Below are 22,312 nucleotides of genomic sequence, written 5' to 3'. Positions count from 1 at the left end.
CTCGAAGGGTACGACCTGTTTTGGCTGCACGTGGAGGGCCAACATCATATTAGATAGGTGGTCATAATGTTTTGGCTCATCGGTGTACACTGCACATGAAGGGGCCGAAGGCAGCGTTTCTAAAAATGGAATAATAAAAACAGCATTTCAGATAAATCCAACGAAACCATGTCTAGGCGAATTCAGGCCATTTGAAAAACGCTGTTCTTACGTGTTGATATTGTTGCTGAATTTCTAATAATTTGGCTAAGTGGCGTACATATGAAAACACGAAAAATATGTCAGTTAAATATAACTATTAATATCTTTATTGCAGGCAGTAAATAGTTATATAATTGCCTGATGCAATAATACCTGCGGTAATAGGGGAAACCCAGGGAACCGCATAACTACCATAATACTTTGATGCAATAATACCAGGGAACCGCAATACTACAATAATACTTTGATGCAATAATACCAGTCTGCGCGGTAGCATAGTGGTATCGTCACCGTCATCCCCACACCGGGTGGAAAAGGCCCGGATTCGGATCCCGTCGATGACGTGAGGAACTTTAATGGGCTTTTTTCACTCCGTGGTTGATTTAGTCGGTCTCAGGCGTAGATAGCAAGGTTTCCCCCCCCCTAAAAAACTGGAGTTTTTCGTCCAGCAAACAGACAAATCGACCATAGAACATACGCAATTAACAGACATAAGACAGCTCGGCAGATGAATTTAATTATTCGGGTGGCCTAAATATAATAGTTTTTGATGCAATAATATCCATAACAGCGACAATGCTAGGGGTTTAATATAAAATAACTAATACAGGAAAAATTACATACAACATATATTATGTTTTATATATGTATTTATGTTTTTTATATGTAAAATATGTATGATTACATATTTTACATATAAAATTAATATTAACATGGGAAATGAAAGAACATGAAAAGCGATGAAAAGACGATGGCAGTAGGATTTGTCCTCTATGTCCTTTTTGTAGTCCATATCCATCTCCTGGACGTTGTGGAGCATCTCCATGAGCAGGAATCTATCGGCTATCCTGAGCTTCCACGCCACAGACTGCAGAAAAGGGAGGGCTCTTAAGGGTTTCGGGGATTCCCCAATTGCACATCTGCCAAAAACGTGGCGTATTGACTTCACCCACTATCATTTTAATTGAGACGAGTAAGCGGAGGGTGAATATCCATTTGGAGACTTTTCTGTAATTAAAAGTTGAGTGATATCTGAAGTATGTGTGAGTGGCGGCAGTTTATGCTTGAAGAGGACCCACTGAAAAAGGTAGTACTCATCAGTCTCTATACAGCCTCTAACAACTAAACCTCTATACGTTCAGCATTGCCGAAAACATAACCAAGCCAGTAAAGTATTTGCTCGAGAGCAAATACTTTTCTGTCACGAAAGTACTGTACACATAACGTCGGAAGAGCTTAACGATTAAAGGCTACCACGAATCTTTCAAGTCTTTTCTCATAGGAACATTGCAGTTATATGCGCTTTATTGTAGCAAATTAAAAATAAAAGTTACTGGTGATTGTTTGGTAGTTGATTTTTATCACTAAGCTTTCCTTCTTTGGAGAACACTTAAAATCTGCTGTCGGCATCCTTAATAATGTCTAATGATTCCTCTAAGACAGAAATAATTATGTACTAACAACAATATGGCGTGTGACATATGTTCTATGGCATAATACAATTTTCTAAGAGAGCGAACTATCGAAAAAATTCTGTATGTTAAAGCTTACATTCAACCCAGATTTGTAAGAGCAGAAAACGTCTCTTTCACGAGTGGATTTGTCAGAAGCGGAAATCTGTAAGACCTTTTTGAATGAGTATGAAGTATTCTTAACCCCTTAAGGACTATATAAGTTAAGAACGATTTACAGAATTAGATTTAACTCAATGGAGTTGGGTTACATTATGTTTTGTACACTAAAGCCATGAAGTGTCCATATATTGATCAGCAATTCTATGGTAGGTTGCCTGTCTGCTGCCCTCGCGGATAGCACAGTGATTATAATCGCTGTCCTTCCACACCGGATGAAAACAGCGCGAGTTCGAATCCCGTTAGTAACTGGAGATAATTTTATAGGCCTTTTTTCCACAATGTGGCTCAGTTAGTCGGTCTAAGGCGAGGACTGCACATGGTTTTTTCTCTAGGAAACTCGAGCTTCTCGTCCAAAAGACAGCAAAACGACAGAAGAATAGACGCAGTTACAGATGCAATATACTGACGCCTCATAGCCTTGGTTGCTTTGACGCTTAACGTACACACCTAACCTAACCAAAGTTGTCTGCTCGGAAAAAACCTGCGATCTCCAACCAAAACCGATCAACTAGATCCTAGCCACTGTGCTAGACGCGAGGGTATCCAATGAAAACTTTTATATTCATGCTCTGGCTGTTGTAGCATTTTTAGGAGAATCAGCCACTAAGGCCATATTGCTCCGTATATACTGTCTGTAAATCGGAGCTGTTCTGAGGTTTGCTGGGCGAAAAATCCGGGTTTCCGAGAAAACAAACCATGCTGCCCTCGTCTGAGACCGACTAACTCAGCCACGTTCTGAAAAACACCCATAAAAATTCCTCACGTCATTGACGGGACTTGAACTCAGGTCTTTTCCACCCGTTGTGGGGAGGATAGCAATCCTACCAACTGCGATATCCACGAGGGCAGACATGCTCTGGTAAAACTGTTTCATTTTATTGGTATCCCAGAAACACACCAGGTACATATAACAGTCCATAACGTCTATACATCCTTCGTATATCTTCACAGGTTTTTTTTTTTTTTTTTTTTAATCATTTCTCACTTATCTTAAATTTTTTTCTTCTTTGCTAGCAAAGTGGTTAAGCAAAAAGTTCATCCACACCAGTACAGTGGGTTTTTCACTTGTCACTTGTTTGGAGAGGTTTGGGCTCGAATCCCATCGATTACCGAAGAAATTTATAAAGGAATTTCTCTTCAATCAGGGATGTAGTTCGCCCATCTTAGGCTGAGGGAGTAAAGTTTTCCCCGTGAATAATTCCGAGTTTTTCATCTCACAATATGCAATTCAATCCATGAATACACACTTGTACACACCTAATACACAATGGAACAATATAGTCAAAGTCGTTGATGCTCTTAAAAATCAACATCCACACCAAAAAGTGGTGTGGACGTTGTTGTTGTTGTGGAAAAGGTATGGAGTTTAAAACCTGTAGAGATGGGAATAATATAGGGTTTTTCATCCAGCACAAAGGCCATGAATATCTCTCTTTCTCTCTCTCTCGGCATATATTCTAAACAAACGAATCGGATCTCATCCTAACAAAGTAACAGCACTCATTAAAATGGAAACTGTAAACAAAGGAAAAAAATTAAAATGGCAAAATAAATATCCGTTATTACCAAATCAGAAAGCCAATAAATTATTAATACAGAAGCGATTACACGCGTTTTTCATAATCCATTACATAATAAGAAATCGCTCAGCACAAAAACAAATTGGTGTAGTTGCAATAATTTTATTAAAAAAAAAAAAGTAAGAGTTCAATATTTTAAAACAGATGCCGAATATCAGCGCCATCTGTGGAAAACAGAACCTCAAGATTTTCGGTAGGGCCGATAACAACAAACCAACGTACTTACGTCTAACTGGCACGTTAAAGAAACCCACACTCCGGAAGAGGGAACTACTTCAAAGTTGGTGCTGCTGCTGTTAATGTATGTACGTATGTACACCAGTTAATACAGCGAACATTTTACTGCGCGTGCACTTTTGTCGCATCCCAGTCGATCGCACAGAAGTTACTATAAAACAAGACGCGAAGACGCCGACAACTCACCGCTACTCGAACGGGGTGAAGGTAGAAGACGGCAGCAGAGCAGAGCATGGGAGAGTCGTGGTGGGGGGGATTGGAGAGGGGAAGAGAATAGCGAGCAACGCGCGGATGGCAGTTGCAGTTCTATTTTTAGCTACGGTTAAGTGCCGGAATAGCCAAGCGCTCGCGAGCAGTGTGTCAGTGCAGTAAGGTGGTCGATAATAGTCAGGGCCGCGTGATAAACCAGCTCCATTGGATTAGGGGATGGAGAGTGACGTTCACTAAGGGGATTAGAATGTTGTTTCCAAGACCAAACTTCCTTTATGACCTGTATAAGTTATAGCCACTTTGCAAGGAAGCCAGTCGAAGGTGAAAACAACAGGTCTGTTGGACGAATTGCACTCGCCACAGATACTGGGTACCTTCACCGGACTCGTGGTGGTGGTATTGCTGTTCTAGACGTCATTTACCACATGTTGCAACATATGCTCAGCTTCATTGTTGGCTGTAAAGCACCCAGTCCGAAGTCAGGATTAAAGAGTTTCAGATCATCCTTTCCATAATGGCTTTCCCCGAAAATTGTCCATGCAAATATACGATGGTAATTGCTAAAGTAATAATTAATAAATAATATTAATGCAATAGATAAATATCGTATTTTCTGGACCATAAGACGCATCTTCTTTCTGGAAAGTGTTACGTGGAATTCTTCTCTGCCTTATGATCAGAAGGCATGCGAGGTGCATGCAGTGATGTCTTAATCATTACTGGTATCTAGAGACAGAATATTCAAGACGTTCGCGTGGCCTTCTGAGCAATAGAGGCAACAAAAAGGACGGTTTCTGAATTAAAGACAGAGTTAGTTGTAATTCCAGGAAGCTTTAACCATCTGCAGTCACTGGACTTCACAATTAATAAATCTTTTAACGTACTCATATGTGAGGAATGGACCAAGCAGATGGAGACACCATGTCGCGATTTCATATCAACAAGATGAATGAAAAGACCAATCAATTCCAAGGGGTGAGAATGGGTGAATAAATATAGAAGTTGGTGAAACACGAGAGAGTTACCACATTTTTAAAGACATACGGAATAAGTAAGGTCCTTGATGATTCTGAAGATGATGCACTGTTTGAAGAAGTTCATTTTTATTTTTTTTTTTTTTGTACTCTCTGTAACAGAATAGTCGGCAAGATACATTGCCGTGTGCCACTAGATTGGAGAGATTTGGGTTTGATTCCCATCGACGAATGGAGGAAATCCTAACGCCATTTCGATAAAGGCTGTAGCTAAACGATCTCAGGCAGAGACAGTAGGGTTTTTCAGCCCGCACAACATACAAATCAGTCAAGTGAACGCATTTTCAAAGACAAACTTCGGTGCTGTTAAAATAATAATTTCAACTGTCCTCCCCGTGGTCGAGTAGGCCATCAAACGTTGCATAGTTTGGAAATTTTGAACATGTGTGGACTTGTGTTGTGTCATGGGTAGGATGCTCCTGAATGCTAGCTCAACTGCGCCAGAGTAATTTATGATGAATATAGAACTCTGTACATTGAGTACTGCATGCAGGTTAGAAGGCCTCATTTTAGGAAGGATATAGTGCTGCTGGAACAAGTACAGAGAAGGGAAACGGGATTGGCGATGGGAACAAAGGGTTGCTCTTATCAAGAAAGGCTTAAGTTCTGCAAATTGCAGCGTCTGGAGAATAGGCACCTGCGTGGTGACCTGATTGAAGTATACAAGGCCTTGGATGGTTTAAGTAGGCTCAATGCTGATGGGATTCTTCCTCTCGCTCAGATTACGTATCTGAAAGGCCTTAAATTCAAATTGAGGAAAGACAGTTGTAGAATATATGTGCGGTTTTGCTTTTAGCTAGTAGGTGGTTGATTTCTGGAACAAACTTCCATCGGTCGATAAATTGAAGGAAGAAGTGGACAAAGTTTGACGAATGAAGGAGTGAAATAGGAAGGTTTTTTTTTTTTTTTTTTGGCTGATGCTGTATAAGCTTGCTTTTTTGCATCATATGCCTCTACTAATGCTAAAGTGGTAGTTTTTGTAATGGCTATATGAATATGCAGTGATGATGTCTTTTTTTGTTTCTTGCAGGTAGTAGTAATATATGAAGGAAGACGATAAAAGCCGATGTTTATTTAGAGATGATATAAAAAGGTACATGAAGAAAATGACCGACCTATCTGAGTTCCAAAGAACTCAGACAGGTCGGTCATTTCATTTGTGCATGTTTAGTAGGGACATTGGTGACTCAAGCTAGTGATTTGTTTAACTTACCCAGAGCAACTGCATCGTAATTGATTTCTGCATTCACCAAATATATAACTTTCAAAACCACTACCAAAACAAAATCTGGTAGGGCAAATTGTGACAAAATCGCAGCTGGCTGAAAGACACTGCTTGACACTGATAAGGATCATAGCAGGAAAAATAACTGATTCAAAAACAACTGCAGAAATTAATTTGAGTCTCATTAATCCAGTTTTTAGCAAAGCAGTTTAGCGAGAACTTCATAAAGCTGAAATTTATAGCAAAGTCGGTATTACCAAGTCACTCGTTACTGATGGTAATGCCAGAAAGAAGATACAATCGTGTAAGGAGCACTTTTCTCCTTACACCATTGAATTCTCCAAATTGGAAAACTTGGTATGCCTCCATCGGATGTTCACAAGTAATAACAGTGAACTTATTTAACTAATTTTCAGCAGAGAAAGAACAGCTTGCACCAATGTTTACAGGAAAGACATTCTGTAGGTATATAAATTGATGAGGCTCTGAATGTAAGCCCTCTGCAGATACAGAAAACTAATCCTCCTTGAGGACGAAATAACATTCCTCTCGTCTTACCAAAACTAGTTGATGTCTTATAAATATAGCATTATCACCCAAGGGGAATTCTTAAACAAATCCAAAGACGTCTCTTCATTAAAAAAAAAGACTGTAAAAACCTAACTAGTCAATAATTCTAAGATCATTCTGTTATTTTATCTAATGTTATCAAAGAATTTGAAGGTCATCTTTTCAGGATGCCCTTGTCAGCCCTTATTCTTCTGTCTGTACTTGTTTACCTAAATCGTCATGTTTTACAAGGATGGCTTATACAAAGCCATCCTTGTATTTTCCTGTTTATCGTGAACATTCTAACTTGTGAAACTGGTACTCCCTAGAAAGTACGCTGCCTAAGGTGAAATCATTTACTCCATAATTACATAACATAACTAAGAAAAGAAATGGTATATTGTATAAAATTGCCAAGGGTTTTACAAAAAGATGAAAGTAATAGTTCTCTAAGGCAAGTCGTGTCTAACATGAAACGAGAATCTTGCTTACCAATGCCTTACTACTGCGCGTGTCGACATTCAGATCATGTAGCTTGTTTCTTCCTATGCAGATCAGTTTTTGTTTCGTTCCAATCGGTTAAGTTTTTGATTGAACTGTGTTTCTAGGTGGATCAGTGTTTTAACCCTTGAGCCTTAAAATCAATGATGGTATTTAGAGGAAACAATTGTTTTTATAATTTTAGTGAAACTCGGTAAAAATGATGCAGAGACGTTGGAGATGTTAGGGAAAATGTATAGCGATGAAACTATGAGTCATAAACGGTTCAGAGCGAGGCGGGAAGATGTCCACGACGAAAAGAAGACCTCCACCTTCAAAGACAGACATAATATTGAAAATATTCGAGAGATCGTGCGCCAAAACAGTCGAATGAGCATTCCACTCATCGCAGAACAGTTACGCATTAACAAAGAAACAGTAAGAACAATTTTGACATGTTTTTCATCTTGGCAATGCATGGTGTCATTCCTCTTTTACAGTCAGATAGTTTTTAACAAGACCATAACATTGGAGCATCCCCCTATTCTTCCAATCTGGCGCCGTGCAACTTTCTCCTGTTCCCGAAAATTAAAATCCACCTCAAAGGAAAACGATTTGGGGACTTAGCAGACATTCAAAAGAACACCACGCAGCAATTAAAAGCGGTATCTTCCAAGGACTTGCTGCTGTTTTAGATCTGGAAATCGCTAGTGGAGCGCTGCTTAGGCGCGGCTAGAGAGTACTTTGAAGGGTATAAACATTGAATTGTTTTATTTAAAATAATATATGATTTAAAATATATTTCTTGTTTCTTTTTAGCCGCACCTTCTGGTGCTAAACAGAAACTTATTCTTGTTCGTAGAATTTAACAAATATTAATTGACAATAGTGAGACAGACCAAAAACTAATCATTGGAGCACGATCAGATTTGACAGAGAAAAGGTTTCTCACAATTTTTCGTTGTTTAAATCATTACACTATATATATATATATATATATATAAGCTAAATTAAAATAGGATATTTTCCAGTAGCATAGCAAACCAGTAGAGCGAAAAAGAACTTAGCCAAATAAAATAACATAACAATAACATCTTTTTGTTAAAAATTCCTACTATTTTTTCTTATTTAATTTTAATATATATTTTTATTAATTTCTATCTCTATTTAATTTTTGGATTATATATATATATATATATATATATATATATGAGAGAAAAAAAAACAAGTCATATTAGGGTTGTCCGAGAATAATTTGATCCACCTTTGTGTATTGTGTCCATAAATTGCCTGAATTCTCGGGTCAGTTTGCCTGTTTTTCTGGACTGGACTAACAACCAGAGTTTCGGGGGTAGGGGGACATTGCTATCTTCGAATGAGACCGATTAACTCAGCTACAGGATGAAAATAGCCCACTAAGGATCGAAAAAAGCTCATCCTCCCGTTACTGACGGGATTGGAACCGGTCCTTTTTCTGATCAGTGTGTGGGGGAAGGACGGTGGTTTAAACCACTCTCCTACCCGCATGGACAAATACAGGGGAGAGAAAGAGAGAGACACAAGGTCAATATTTATAGCTCATAACATTCCTAATGATAACTGGAGGAATATCTAAAGTTCTCTTCAATGGGACTGTAGTTAGACATCTTAAACGGAGAGGAGAGAGTTTCTTTCCTGAGAGTTATACCCCTTTTTTTCTTTTTTAGCCAGCTCAACACGCAAATCCGTGAACACACGCACCTCTACGATGCAGATGAAGCTCCGGCATTGTTAAAAATATTTATTTATTATTTTTTTATTATTATTATTTTCATTATTCTTTTTTTGTATCACCATTATCAATGAAATATCGGTTGATGGCATCCAATTGCTCATTTAGTAAGGGAATAACCTTTCAGTGGGCAAATAACTCTCAAGTAGTTAAGGAACAGGATCCTCTGGCGTGTTGGTAGCTTCTGTAAATATTAGTTAGACGGCAGGCTAAGATTTTTTAACAATTTGGACGTAATTTATTGAAGATTTATACTTGTGAGGTATCCATATCTGGTGGTATTTTTGTACAAGCTTGGTTCGCAAGGGTAGTAGAGTGGTAACAATCGCTATCCTTATACACTGGGTGAAAAAGGCCTGGGTTAAAATACCGCCAATAACGCGAAAAACTTTTATGGGCCTCATTAACTCCATGATTGAATTAGTCAATCTCAGACGAGGACATCAAGAGTTCTCCTGGAAAACTTGGGTTTTTCGTCCAGTAAAATAGACACGTAGTAGAGAACGCCCAATTTTGGACAAAATACACAAGGGTGAACGGCGTTGTTCTCAGGTAACCCTAATAGGACTTTTTTTTTTTTTTTTTTTTTAATGTCTAAAAGCATAGTATATTATCCAGCGAAGGAATCAGTATTTGTTCTCAGAACCTGGATGCTCCTTTCGGGCCCTCGTGGGTAATACAGTTAGTATAATCACCGTCCTTCCCATACCAGGTGGAAAAGACCCGAGTTCGAATCCCGTCAATAGCCTGAAGAATTTTTATAGATATTTTTAACAACCTGGCTGAGTTAATTGTTCTTAGCCGAGGGCAGCATTTTTTTTTTTTTTAAGGATAAAAAAAAAAACTAACTATGCTATGGTTTTTCGTTCAGCAAACAGCAAGTCGACCACAGTGCAATTTACAGACATATCATATATGGCGCAATCATCGATTGCTGATGCGCCTAAAACCCTACAACAATAACCAATCAACCTTTCAGTTATCTGTGCTGCTGAAGCCAAACCTCTACCCAGTAGGCTACTAAAAGGATGGAATGGGGAAGAATTACATGATAGACGTATTTCTTATCACTGCTAGATCACTAAAGTGTAGCAGGTGTTGCCTGACCCTCCAATTCAAGATGTACATCATGTGGTATAGTGTGTCAAGTTGTTGACGCAAAGTTGCCGTCAAAGTGAACTTTCCTTCCGCTAAGTGACACGCCGTCTTCAACAGCAAACTCATGTTAAGCTTACGGTCAAAAATTACTCCTATATCTTTGTGAACAATTACAATTGTCTTTGTGATGGACTGCCAGATTTTGTTAGATCTTCGTTTATACGAGCTTTGGTAGTTGATAGGTGATCCGTTGAGTGGATGGAGGCCAGGAGTTTTAAATCATCCATCTGGCAGATCAAGTTTCTCTGCTGGCATAAGTAAAATTGGACGGATGCTGCAAACAAAGGCCCGAGAGCTCGCGTTCTTAAGGGACACCAATGTGTAGGGCCTATTGGCAGGAAAAATACACCTGATTTTTCTTGTACATGGGGGGGGGTACGTTTGGAGAGGGAAAATCTCAAGAAGGCTAGCAAGCTTCCTTTAATGTGTGGAACACACTGTCCCAATAATAAGGGATGCTTTTATGGATTTTACTTTTTCCTTTTCAATAACAATCAGATGTTAGAACCATAATCTCTTTTCAGCGAGCCGGAAATAATCCAGAAGTATTCATGGTAACAGTGACAAGTGATCATGTTTTGGTGAGTGCGTGCAGAGGAAAACTTTAAATACACTATGTCACATACTTTATAGTTAATGTTACTCTTCTAAGTAACTGTTAAAAAGTGCACGCTGCTGACCTTAAAAATCAATTAGCATTTATACTAACGTTTTGAAAAGCCTTTAAAATAATAATAACACAAAGATAGAAATGCACTTCAGCTTCACCCAGTGAACGAAAACAAGATTTCTTCCAACGACGGCTATTCGTGAGCATCGATCTTCCCATTTTCTTTGAGAAGGAGCAATCATTTATTTCACCAACGGTAATGTTGAACGAACGCCCACCTACACTCGCATGGTCAGTCAAGCAGGCATTCAGGCGCAAATAAAAAACCATGTCCGACTACAGTAACAGCGTCTTTATCACCTTTCTGGCCTTGACACCGAAGGCGTTTGAGTTATTTATGGATGGCTTTTTTTCTCCTTTTGTTTTCTTTCTTATTTAATGAAACACCTGTTTTCATCATGCACTGAAGGTAAACTAGTAGTCACTAACCAATAGAAAGTCACTGGACAGGTGGGGAAGAAGAAAAAGGGGGGATTTATATTCCAATAATAGATTGTAAAATGTCTTCGTCATATTTAGTGACGTATTCAAGCTGAAGAACTACTTGTTTGTTTTGACGGTTGGAACGAAAAGATGTAGCGATGTAAATAAGTAACGCTGACAAATGGATAACAAAAAAAAAAAACAAGGCACAGTTATTCTGAAAACAGTTCACAATGATCGCATAAATATCGAAAAGTAAATGTACAGTGACTTAGCTCTTTCAAGTGTCTATTCAATAAACTCCAAACTTCACCACTATGGGGGATTCATCAAATCAATGAACGGTTAATCAACTGGAACTTTTTCAACTCAATTTTTAAGAAAGTATCATACAGTGTTTGCTGGCACTATATTCCTATTTACCCTGCGGGCAGCGAACTGAGTACAGATATAGCAGCAATCTCGATGCCAGCATCCGTTCCTAAGAAACGGTGGGCAAAGTATCGATCGGAATTATGAAAATCACGGCCTTTCGACCTCGCCCACAAGAAGGCGGTAAACAGCGGCAAGTAGAGTCATTCTTTATATGTCTGACAGCACAAGGTCAATAGGAGAATCAATGGTTCCTTCCGAAATAGATCGAGAAGCGTATTATTATTAATTTGATGTGAGAACTTCACTGCAACTTATTAACTTAAGGTCAATACACAAGGTGTTTCAAAATTGCGCACAGAACAAATGTAGGAGCATATTCTATAAAATTTTGTTTCCAAGATTATGGAAGACATTACACGAACAATTGTATCATTTCAAAGTACATCTGTACAACAATTCTTGTACAGATGTAGCCAGTGGCTCATTTTGCAGTACACACGCTATTCTCAATTTTTCAGCCATGTTCTGGTTACATATGAATCAAGTTTAACAAGAAATAGAATCCTCAACCCAAGAAACACTCATATGTGAGCCGACGAAAACCCCACATACCATTTTCAGTACTAATTAACAATATACATTTTACCTTAATGTTTGGTGTGCTGCTGTTGTGGACAATCTTATTTGATCCTCATTTTTTTTTTTTTTTTTTTTTTTTTAACCAGCAAGGCTTTCAGGAACCGCATATATGCAGTTTCTGCAGAATAGCCAGTGCGAATTATTGGAAGATATACCCTTTATGGGATGTCCTTGAGGAATGCGACCCCGAACTCGGGATTGACCTGATGACAAGGTGGATAACCACTGTTTCTCTCTATGCTGCAACGAAGAAACTAACCATCACAGAGCATTCAAAGGCCTGGTTGAAACCAAAAGTCTCTGAAAGCTTTCACGTTAAACAGAACATGCACAAAAAATGGAAAATCTCCGGCTCACCCTCGAACAGAACTGCATTCTCTCGAGCTAGGGCGCTTTTTATTCGGAACAAGGGGGAGGCGATAACACTTCACCTAGAGGCTACCATAAATAAGGGGAAGCCCTTCTATAGAATCCAATCAGAGGACGCCATTGACTCACTCAATATGGGCAGTTGGCTCGCCCATATAACTAGGTTCACCGCTCAGCCAAAAATCCACTACACCAATGGAATTCCCAATCAATTCGATTTCGACGGACCCCTTAAATTCAGTTCAACTCACCAAATACCAGCTGATCAACGCAACGAATGGCTTATCACCCACGACCGCATCCACCGGATGCGGTCGTGGGTGATAAGCCATTCGTTGCACATAAACTGAGGAAACGGAATTCCTCAATTTATGCTTAAATGCCTCAGTACATTTGTTGTTGATCCTATCCTGTCTTTATTTAACAAGATCCTTAAAAAGTTTTCCATCCTATGTGGCATGTCTATCTAGTAAGACCGCTGCAGAAAATACGCTCTACTTCTCAGCCCAGTCATTTCCGTCCAATTTCCTCTGCATCAGGCCTATTAAAACCTTTTGAGAAATCTCTTCTGAGAACATTAACCATCCAAATTATGCCATAATAGCTACCGCAGATCCACCATGCTACCCGGTTAAGATCCACCGCTACAAATCCAGTCACCACCACTACGAAGATCCTCGAGGCATTTGAGCACCGTTCGGTGCTAAAATTAACTTGTAAGATATAAGATCTTACAAGTTAATTTAAATGACGATAGCTGGGTTGTCTTTCGCAAACTAAGAGATTAATTAGAAAAAACGTTAGATATAGTGATATTGAAAGATGAAAAAAAATGCTATAATTTTAATAAAATAAAGATAGTGGGTTTTTCGCAAGGTGAGATTAAATCAGAAGAAAATTTAATGAAGGGATGGGTGGTAAGCGTGAGAATAACTAGTAGCAGACGGATAAACTTTCAGCTCCCAATGTACACGAAACAAACAGGGACAGCAGGAATAGGTAGCGGGGGTCATTTGTGAATAGGCATGAAAGGGGTTGCTCAGGAGCAAACAATAGGACGGGAGATCGGATTAGTCGAGGCGTTTCCTTTGATCGGTGACACCGTCAGACCAAAACAGGAAGTAGGTGCACTTCAAATGTTCGGTTTCAAATTAAGACTGGCTTCTGGCTGTCTATGATGGGAAGTTTCTGATGCTTTAGAAGGCAAGGTGCGAAATGGAAGTGAGTGTTTGTGGCGGTGGCCAGTCGACATCAAAGGGGCATACTGCCTGGGAAGGGGGCCTAGACAGTAATAGGGAAAATAGTTAAGAGTAGAAGTAACGGGAAGGCCAAGGATGATAAGAAAACGGGGTTATGAAAGACAGTTAAGTGTACCAGGAAAGGTAACGACCTCTTGGAGCAAGATGCATCAGAATGATCTTTAGTAAGGGAGAAGTTGCATATTCAAAACAGAGAAGGGACGCCAGACCCATGCAGCCAAGAGTTCGGAAATATATCTGAAGCAGATACAGAAGGAAGCAGATGAAGGAGAGCCATAGAAGATAGCCTAAGAAGAAACCTGAAACCTCCCTGGAAAGGAAAGAAAAGAAAATGACAGGATGGGACAGAAGTAGGTGGGCACTATATTAAGTACACTAAGCTAGCTAGAAGGACTGTTAGAGAAATAGTATAATAATTAAACGGGGTTAGTACTAAATAGCTAAAGAGACGAAAGTTTCTCTCTGAAGCAAAAATACTAAAAGAGTTTATTATGTTAAAGGGGGTTAGTGTATAACGGAAGGGAAACTAAGGAGTGAATAGTAGATGAGATTGATATAACAGATATGTGTTAGGAAGGGTAGTAATCTTTCAAAGAAAGATTCTGAATATGTTTTAAAGTTATAGACAAGTAAGTTATATGACAAATTCTGAATGTAATAGTTTATTGATGAAGAGCGTTGGTTTATCTGAATGACTAGTGACACGTAGAGACTTTAGGAAAGTTAAGACTGGTCTACAAGTATATTGTAACAGAGTGGGGCGAACACTGAGCATAATGATGAAAGTAGTATATTTGATTGTTAATGTAAGAAACGGAATTGTACCCAGGAGTAATGAAGGAGTATAGTGAATGCATAAGTGTTAGGAGTTAGTTAGAGCAAGACGATTGAATCAGGTGTTTTCATTCAATGGTAAACTCAGATTATCTAGTGAATGGAAATGAGATGGGAATGATTATGCAAGATACCTCTGAGTTGCCTTTGTATATTATGAATGTATGTTTTCTTTTATTCAATTGTATATAATTTTGTATATGTGTATGTAATAAATTTCATGTTTTGTTTTCACTTGAGTCCTGTTAGTCTAATCAACACATGCCTTGCTTGCCTAACTAAGAGCTTGCTCTCCCGCAATTAGGCGAGAGAGTCCTGGTCTCTGATTAAGGGGAAATCAATGGAAATTACCCTCAAGAGCTTGAGAATCTTCTGTGATATTTGCAGAGCATAGCAGTCAGGTGGCAAAGAGTGGGGTCTTGTAGGTGTGAGGGCACCTAAGAAAACCCGAGTTAAATATATAATAAGACAAAGAAATATAATAATAATAATAAAAGGAAAAAATAAGAAAACAAAAAATCCCCCCCCCCACAATTTGATTCCACATCCGTTTACGCGTCGGAAAGGCTACTACGTGAGTATTACCTCATTGGTGGAGACGTGCTCTGGTTTATTCAGACAATGCTTGAGAACAGGACCAATATTGTTCGCGATGGCAATCTGCGCTACACCAGGACTATTACAGCTGGAGTCTCACAAGTCACGGTTCTGTCCGGAATCTTGTTCTCAGCTGTTCTCGTTCGTGTTCCCTTCACGAACTGATATAATCAAAGGTGATGATATCAGTTCGTGACGGGCAGAATTGATATTATCACCTTTGGCGATGACATAAAACTGTTACTACCATCATCCCTGGAGACACAGTTGAACACATCAATATCTTAATCCTTCAGAAAATCGGGAACCTTGAGGCCTTCCTTTCTGGTTTCGGATTTCACATCAATCCTGAGAAGTCAAAACAGTTGACTTTCTCTCTCAAACGGAACCCAACAATAGTGCAACTCATTTTAAGAGAATCCGCGATTTCTGCTGTCCAACAACATACAGATCTGGGCGAATTTTTGATCAAAAGCTCTCCTTTCTACCGCACACAGACCACCTGCAAATAAATGTCGACTCCGGTGGATGATTAAATACAAATTTAATTCAAAGATTAGATACAAATACAAATTTGTAACAACTTATGCACATCCATGACCGGGCTGTTGGGTGCAGATATATTAAGACATGTGTTTATCCAGTCATACTCTATGGCGCCGAAGTCTGGACTTCAACTGCTACGGATTAGACGGATTTTCGCGGGGGAATTCTGGCTACTGAAGTGGGCCATATGGAAATTTCGGCTTCCCCCTGCACCAACGACCATCCAGATGGCGGCAGCTCTCAACATCAGACGTCTTCCTGCCATAATTCACGAGAGAAGACGCGTCTTTGCCATCAAAATGATGATTGGTATTATTTCAGTGCCAGATTTCTGGTGCTTACTGCGGATGGAGTGTTCCGGTCCCAAGCCTTAGGGCTAATACAATCCTTCAGGCCATTCCAAACAGGTTAAAGTTATCTGATCGGTTCCTACCCGTGCAAATGCTGCAAGACATACACTCCTTGGACGGCGACCTCTACAAATTCGCAGTCGATAAGAAATATAGGCAGAAAGTACTCGATCGACTTCCTTCCCAGGACCACGTCAGAGGACATTAGAACCTGCTCCCGAGGACCTATCCATCACTCCAATGTTCAAACCTTTCTTGAGTCATAATGCTATTTTTTTTTTCATCTTTGTTTATTATGTTGTGTAATTTCTTTTTTTATGAAACCCCCTGGTCTGTAGCCGTAAATGGAGTTGTATACAGCAATGTGTCTTCTGTATATAATAAAGAGTTCTTCTTCTTCTTTAAAATCAGAACAGAATGTGATTTTTGTACGACGGTGTACTAGCTCGCTTTTCTGGTGATGTCTCTGATTTTAAATTCGAAGTAACCGATATATTGGTCAGAAGGCTCTGTACAATGGCCATCATGATCAAGAAACACTTAGATTATTTCATATGGGATAAAATGAAATCCACGATTTATTCTAGGCGTTTCTTCCACACAAAGAGAAAGTGAAAAATCGCATTTTGGAAGTTTCTGAAACCATTAGTCCTGAAACGATAAGACGTAACATGGAATCGTGAATTCGTTGAACTGAATGCTGAATCTTAAAAAAAAAAAAAAAAAAAAAAAAAATGGAGGTCACTTTGGACAGCTGTTTCAGATATTCCTTTTTAGATTTTTTTCAGTTTCTTTATAATTTTTTTAAGTCTGATATATACAAATATATTTTACATAGTTCCGCTATTTGTCATCACTCGTTTGGAGAGGTCTGGATTCGCGTCCTACCGATAACTGGAAGAATTTCAAAAGACCACTTCAACTGAGGCTGTCGTTAGCCAATTTCCGGGATTTTCAGTTCACATAACGTGCAGAATGTCCCCATGAACACACACACTACAGGCTAATACACAATAGCACAATGTGGTCTAAGTCGCTGATGCGCCTGAAACCCAATAACAACATTTAATACGGAATATTTCTTTAATTTACAAAACATGCTACTTTGTGCGGATTATTTAGACATCCGGTATGATAATCAGAATACCATATTGGAAATACGTAATATCTTCATATTATATGACATAATATGAAAGTCACTGGTGATATACTGATAGCCACGGCCGAGTGTTCACTGGCATGTGTGTCAACTAGTCTTTCATGAGACTATTGGGGAGAGCTGACTTTCTCTTAATTTGAGAGTGGGTGATGATGGAGATGAGGCTCTCTCTATCTTCTTCCTATACGATTTTTCAGCAAATTCACCAGGATGCGCTCCTAATTCATTGATGATGCTTAAAAGATTAGCTGGGAGCATCAAGGGATAGGGTGAAATATACTGCTGGACAAAGTTAACAGAAGACGTAGAAAACGTGGTGTAACTCGTGTTGGAGATGTGACTATCCCACTGAACAAGCCAAAAAAAAAAAAAAAAGGGAAGTGACATGAATAATTTGCATAATGTGCAGTTCGGTAAGATCTTAGATCGATTTCTATTGGATGCTCCGAATTTGCATGCCAGGATGCCTATTATACAGGGTCATCGAGAAAGATGTCCGTGATTTCCCTTTTAATTATCTTCGGAAATATTTGATCGTTAGCTGTGATCGTAGCAGCAAACAGTGTGGTAACTCGCTAAGTTTTATTTGACACTAACAGTGACCTTGGCTGCGCCGTGAGTGTGCGCAGAATGACTCCTACGCGCACCGCCTCAGTCAGTGTCAGTAAGATGACTGTGCAACAGACAGCGCAGTGTATGTTGCGGTACGCTGAATTTAAATCTGTCATAACAGTGCAACGTGAATTCAGTGTACCACAACATACACTGCGCCGTTTGCTGCACGGTCATCTTACTTACACTGACAGACGGTGCGCGTAGGAATCATTCTGCGCACACTCACGGTGCAGCCAAGGTCACTGTTGAGGTGTCAAATAAAACTTAGTGAGTTACCACACTGTTTGCTACTACGATCACAGCAATCGATCAAATATTTCCGAAGATAACACTAGTTTACAAATTTAAGTTTGTTTACTGGGGTTTGAATTTCAATAGGTCCTACTGCCGAAATATATTGCTGTGATTTCAAATATGACTTAGATTTCTTTTTCTTTCACATCCAGATACATCACAATTTAAGAAATAAAAAAATGTTTTGTTTTTTTTACGAAAATATATAACTTTATTGTATTTAGTAATGACAAATTGATAGGATTACATTCCTGTGATTTATGATTTCTTAGAAAGTTTTCCATTACACTTTTAAAAGCAATCCAGGCTTCCCTTTCAACGTCAGTCATAGTAGTTTCAAACTGACGTCTAAAACCAATTTTCTAATTTGGGGAGACCAATGAAGATACCCTCCTTAAGTTTTGCATTAGATAAACCGGGAAATTTATGCAAAGGTACTTAAAGCAGTTGCCAACCTTATTCAATGATTTAACAAATTGCTTCATTATGCCTAACTTGATATGCAGTGGAGGTAAAAGTATTTTATCTGGCTTCACCAAACTTTCGTGCATAATATTTTTTGACCCCGGTGTAAGATTGTGCTTCCCAGGCCATTGCTTCTTTATCCAATGCACCTGGCCTTGGCGCATTGTAGCCTTAGTTGCTAATGCGCCAAAAAATCCAAACAAACATCCAATGCAGCGCTTTAGCTCTGCTAACCCATTCACAAATAAAGCATGGCATTTTAGTGTGCCCACCTGTTGCCCCAACAACATACATAACACTTGTAAGTCTCCACATAGTTGCCATTCGTGATCTTGATATTTAATTTTCTACAGAAGAAACTTTAGATTGTCAAGTGTTTCTTTTAAGTAGACTGAATGAGCAACTGGCACAGATATCTCCATTATACAAGAGAACACCTTTTAAACTAGTCTTAGAAGAGTCTATAAATAGTCTCCTTTCACTAGGAACATATGGAGTTCCTAAGGCACTTATTAAACCAGCGATATCACTGCAATATACGAGAGGACCGTCTTGTGAAAAATACTGTATAAACTCCCTTTCACGATTTCTGTAACAGGAAAATGATGTACCTGGAGCAAGTAAGTTCTTCGCTTGAAATCTGGATCCCAGAATTTCTGCAGCATACTTTGGAAGATCTAAATCCCTTACTAACTCGTTCAGTTCGACTTGCGTAAATTGCTGTGGCGTTAAAATATTTTCTGGTTGATAACATTCCTCTTCACTAACCTCTTTAGCTTCTGTTTCGGTGGAAGAAGATGTGGACTCCAAAGTTTCTGGTGGAGGTTTTACAGGCAGATCAGGTCCATACGGAACCGGTCTTATGGCTGACGGTAGATCTGGATATTTGATGTCCTTTCTTTTTTTGAATTGTAACCTTTAAAGTCACATACACAAAAGTAACATTCGGCATGGCTTACTGGCTCGCGCCACACCATAGGAATAGCAAATGGCAAACACACCTTTTTTCCTTGACTCCATTTTCTAAGATGTTCGACACATGTATGGCATACTTTATGCAGTGCCCACGATTTATCCTGATCACCTATTTTTATGTTTTGTATGCATAATACGATTTTTTTTTACAAAATCGGTAATATTTCGCCTCTGCTTTATAGGAACAAAACAACCACATATGTAACAAAATATGTTGGGACTGTTTATACACTTTCTGGTTGCCATACTAAAAGAAAACTAACAACAATGAGAGCTCACGACGATTTTTACAGGAGTACTGTGACCGCATAAGGGATGTGCCACTTATATAGGCTCTGTAGTTGGGTGGACTGTACAAACAAGTGAGTGCATGCTCAGACAAGTTTAACCCGTAACTACACACAGGAGTCACCCAGACTCCACTCGGATAATAAAATTCTGGGAATCACAGATGGGCCGGAAGAGCGCGGTGGGGGCTGTCTACCTTCCTGGGTCAAGGTCGGCTACCTTGCAGTGTGTGTAGTTACGGGTTAAACATGCACAATCTGTTGTATTTGAGGCAAATATTTGATACTGATTACGAATATAAGGGTATAAAACTTGTAAACCATTGCAGAAACTATAGTTATGTACACATTTGCGTATAATACCTGGGTATTATACGCAAATGTGTACATGAGGGATTTGGCCGCTAGGAGGCGAAGGTCAGTGAGTTACAGAATTATGTGCTCCTAAAAATACTGAAATACCTAAGTTAAACTGAAAGAATCATAAATGAACTGCATATTGACAGAGAGCTTATGAGAAGTGGAATCTGGATATAGTGTCTACTAATGGAATCCTGAACAGGTAATATGTCTAATCTTGATTTTAAGCATTCATACTTCGTGTAATAGTTGAAAGGAACGGTTGGCTTATAGCGATTCAGTGCAGCGGAACATAGCAATATTCTGCTTAAGGCAATACGGCACTTAAGCTCTGGACAAGGTCAAACGGTGACAAAGTTAGGGATTAAAACCTCCCCCATTTCCACCTGCATATTTCATAGGCTAGTCATCGAACGATAGAAGTGCCCTATCTTGTTGTACTAAAGACTACCTGCCTCGAAATTACTGAAATTCCGGCTCCCATTTGCATTTCAGAATGACAGATTTCAGCGCATCAGCCGTGCCGCTTACTTGCTGCATATGTCTGACCAATGATGACTTCATAATTAAATGCGTTACTTGTCACAAAAACTATTGCAATAAGCCTGATTGTACTTCTGTAGATATTAAGAGATTAAACAAAACTAGAAAACGCAAGTTTGAATGTGACGCTTGTAGGCAACAAACAGGGAAAAATAATGAAGAATTACCTAATGAACTCATTTGTGAAGATTCATGCACAGAACAGATTAATGACCTTGAACAAGCAACAAGAGAAATCCTCTCTCAGACTGACCTTGGAAATGGCATCTTGGGCCATCCTGAAGGATCAATTTTTGAAACCTTGGGATGCGATATTTGCCCGGAAGACTGCGAGCACTCTGAAGGGGCTTTCGCTAGACAGAGCAGCAATCATAGCCCGGATGAAAGGCAGGAGGAGAACCGTAAAGAATATGTCTCGCGTACGGAATTAAAGGATATCCTTGCAGACTGCATCAGCCCCTTTTCGATGCAGGCTGTGGAATACGCTGAAAACCTCGCGAGCAATTTCATCCCTGTACATAAAATGCTACAGGAACTGCAGGAAGAGAATTTTCTTCTCAAAGAACAAAACAGTAAAATATTGCACACCCTTAAACGACTGGAGGAAAAGCTAGGATGCTTTGAATCAGTCCTCGTTGCACAAGGTGGCTCAGCGGCCCCCGTAACCGACGAAACTTGCTATGCGAGGCAGAGCTACCCAAAGAAAAGTAGAAGTGGTATGCATGGATTGTACAGGATGACAGAAAGCATTCAAAATCAGAAACAGAAGACAAGAAAAGAATTGAATTCGGGGGAAAACATATCAGAACGAATTGCAAAACTACAAGACAGCCAAATAATATGTGAATTTCAAGCCCAGCCGGGAACTGTCTGTTTGCAGCAGGACCTCGCAAGCAATAGCACCAAATCCAGTGAAACTTTAGGGGCAGCACAAGGAAATGGCTCCACACATTCCACTAGGAAAAGTCGAAACCAAAATAAAGAAGTCTCAGAAATATTAGGACAACAGGAATCAACTGAAATGATTGGGGCATCCATGTATTCCAAGAGTACGATCGCGAGAGTTACATCTTCCCCCTCAAATCATGTTCCTGCAAACCCACTCACTTATGCGCACATCACTATGCTACCTAAAAAGCATAACACTTTTGAGGGTAGAAAAACCCGCCCATCCCAAAATTTCATGCCTAGTCTTGCCGAGGACAGCCGACGACATAATCCAGTTCACAGAGAAAGTATTAATGTGTCTTCCTGTAACACACCAGAAACAAACAAACGGTTTTCTGAAATGTACAACATTACTTCCGTTGCAACCAGAGAGCAAATTTTTGTATCAAGGCTGGGACCCACAACACAGCCCAAAAATATTAAAGCCATGTGTGAGGGCGAACATGGGATAACTGTGGAAGTAAAGCAAGTGAAAACACGACACCCAGCTTACTCCTCCTTTATAATCTCTTGTCCACCAGATAA

The 22,312-nt window shown here is 39.4% G+C and overlaps 1 protein-coding gene across 2 annotated transcripts in view; it reads right to left on the bottom strand.

Annotated features, from left to right (window-relative positions):
* Positions 1-22,312, bottom strand: part of LOC150090364 (histone deacetylase 4-like) — a 449,332-nt gene that overhangs the window by 350,290 nt on the left and 76,730 nt on the right. Inside the window, exon 1 of one of the 2 annotated variants that reach the window (XM_090389833.1) lies at positions 3,642-3,824. The exons of the other annotated variant lie outside the window; for it this stretch is intronic. The gene's annotated coding sequence lies outside the window, so the exon portion shown is untranslated. Of the gene's footprint in view, positions 1-3,641; positions 3,825-22,312 lie in introns of those variants that run through there. 2 annotated transcript variants of the gene reach the window in all.

Source organism: Mastigoproctus giganteus, chromosome 2 (genome assembly GCF_048544385.1).
Source record: "Mastigoproctus giganteus isolate SK-2022 chromosome 2, ASM4854438v1, whole genome shotgun sequence".
NCBI classification, from domain to species: Eukaryota; Metazoa; Arthropoda; class Arachnida; order Uropygi; family Thelyphonidae; genus Mastigoproctus; species Mastigoproctus giganteus.
This window is presented reverse-complemented; position numbering and strand designations above follow the sequence as displayed.